The sequence below is a fragment of the Echinops telfairi genome, unplaced genomic scaffold (assembly GCF_000313985.2).
Source record: "Echinops telfairi isolate 266 unplaced genomic scaffold, ASM31398v2 ScPeMD7_5;HRSCAF=22, whole genome shotgun sequence".
Taxonomy (NCBI): Eukaryota; Metazoa; Chordata; class Mammalia; order Afrosoricida; family Tenrecidae; genus Echinops; species Echinops telfairi.
This window is the reverse complement of record NW_022103901.1, coordinates 10259903-10262512: the sequence shown is the minus strand read 5'-3', so window position 1 is coordinate 10262512 and position 2610 is coordinate 10259903.

Here is a 2610-nt window from a genome sequence, read left to right as displayed (position 1 = left end):
ACACACACACACACACACACACACACACGGAAACACCAGCTCACAGCGACCAAGCCTCTGTGCGTGCAGAGTGGAACCGTGTCCTGCAGGGTTGTCAGCATCACAGCCGTTCAGACGTGGACCGCCTGGGCTCTCTGACGGCCCCTCAGAGCAGGGCGGAAGCCCCCGGCCTTTCTGTGGGCAGCTGTGCACGTCACCGCCTGCCCCATCCCAGGACGCCCCGCACTAGGCAAGCTCCGTCCCGGCACTGGGCACCAGCCTAGCCACGCCGACGGACACAGGACATTGGACACGGCATCGGCCTTCCTGTCTTGCTTGTGCAGCACCGGCACCGTGCCTCCTCCGGGACTCCTCCTGATGACGTGGAGTTTGGGACAGTTTGGCGAAGATTGTGGTCCTCGCACCATCTGCTGTCAAGCTGAGGATTCCGAGTGAAGGGGTGGAGTCTAGCCTGTCCATTAGGTTGCAGCTGGATGACCTCGTTTTGGAGGTGCGGCGTGGACAGGGCTCACTCAAGACCGGCACACCCTCTCTGCCACACATCCCTGCTGACAAGCCACGTGGAGCCAGGCTGATGGCAGCCAGAGCCCTGGAGCTGGAGGAGCCATGTGGAGACACCTGCCAACTCTGAGATGCTTCCACCACCACTGGATCCACTAGACTTTCCACCCACTGACCTGTGATCTTTCTGCACTCGGTGTCATTGCATGTGTTTCCTGAGTCTGCAGAGGAATTTGCAGACTGTTATCAGACATATCAGACTTATGGATTTGATCTGGACCAGGCTGGGATTTTTTTCTTAATATGTAATTGCTCTTTTATAGAAAACTCTTTATTACACACATATGAGTGTCTCTGGATTTGTTTCTCTAGTCAACCCAGGCTAACACACAGCCAGAGACATTAGGATTTCCAACCCCTATTTCTTCTTTCTGGGGAGGTGGCAGGGCACAAGGGACACAATTTAATCTACAACATCCCCAATGACTTTCCATTGTCTCTTATGGGAAACAAATCTAATCTGTTCCCTTTCTCTAAAATGCGCCTTACTGGTCTGATTCGGCTCAAGTGTCAGTACTTCTTCACGGAGTCCTTCCCTGACCACTAGCCAGCAATTGAGAGGGGCCATCCCCTATTTCTCACCTTGCTCTTTCTTCCTGGTGGCAGGTAACATGGGCATGTTAATCGATCACTTTCATGTGTGTACCAGCGCGCTTGGGAAGCAGAAGCAGAGCACAGGAAAGTGGCTTCCGCTAACATTGTCTGGATGTGTAACCTGTGCCTCAGTTTCCTTATCGGTAAAAGGGGCAAAATGGTAGTACCGGTATCATAAAGTTGTCATGACATCAGAGATGACTCCTTGCCGACTCAGCGCCCCTAGAGGACAGGGTGGAACTGCTCCTGGGGGTTTCTGAGACTGACTCTATGGGAGTAGAAAGCCCGGTCTTTCTCCCACCTGGCACAACGTGAGGTCAAACTAAATGTTAACTGCTATATACTAATTATGGTGGTTATGAGTTACTGTTTATGATGACCACCCCCCTGCCAGCACACAGAAGGCACTGAATGAGCCGGGAAGCAAACCCTCACTCTGCACTCCCACCAGCCGTCTTGTGAAGTGGGGCGGCGGGGGGGATCCCATTCTGAAAGTGACAGAGATGCCATGTGGAGCAGTTACGAAGGAATGCACTGGACCAGAGTCCAGAGACCCGGATCCCGTTGCTGGGTGAATTTGAGAGGGCCACTTCCCTTTGCTGAGCTGCAGGTTCCTTAAATCTGACTACTCTACTCCTGGCCAGTTTCCAAAGGCTACGATTTGGGTCCTGGGTTCCCTTTGCGCACCATACACTCCAGGGCTTGGGGACACACAGTCCCGCCAACTCCCCTCAAACCTTGCTCCTAACTGTTCAAGTGAGCTGTCTTGAGCTGTCATGGAGTTTCCCTGATAAAGCCTTCTCTGTGTAAACCTCGAAACAGTTCCTCTTCCCAGCCCAGGCATCCAGTTCCAGTCCCTGAGACCAAAGTTTCTCCCTACCCATGTCCCTGCCTCTTTTTCAGCCTCATCCAGCTTACTGTTTGAGCCTGGCACTGGGTCGAAGGGGTGAGGTGGAATAGGGAAGCCCTGACCCTGGCAGAATGCCACTGTGGGCTAGGCTCAGGCAGGGGACTCTGCTCATGTTGACTGTTCATATCTGGGGTGTGGTGTTTAAGGCACAACACAGGTGTGCAGAGGCAGTAAGGCCTTGACCTTGGGGTTATGCCCAGACAAACAGCTAAGGTGTGCTGTGTGCATAGCTGTGTGTACATGGATGTACTTGTGAGTATCTGTAGCTATAGTTTAACTTGTTCTCATTTTCCTGTCGGGTGGAAAGAGAGAAGAGGAATCAAGAGGAGAGTGGAGAGAAGAGTGTAGGATTGTAGGACTGGTGTTGGCTCCCTGGTTGGCAATGGAAGAATTGAAATTTGTCCCCCAAAAGCATGTGTTGCAAATGTGAACCCCTGTGTTAGTCTGGGTACTTTAGAGAAACAAATCCACAGCAACTCATGTATAAGAGAGAGTTTTATATAAAGGGTAAGTGCGCATCAAGAAAACATCCCAACCCAGTGCTG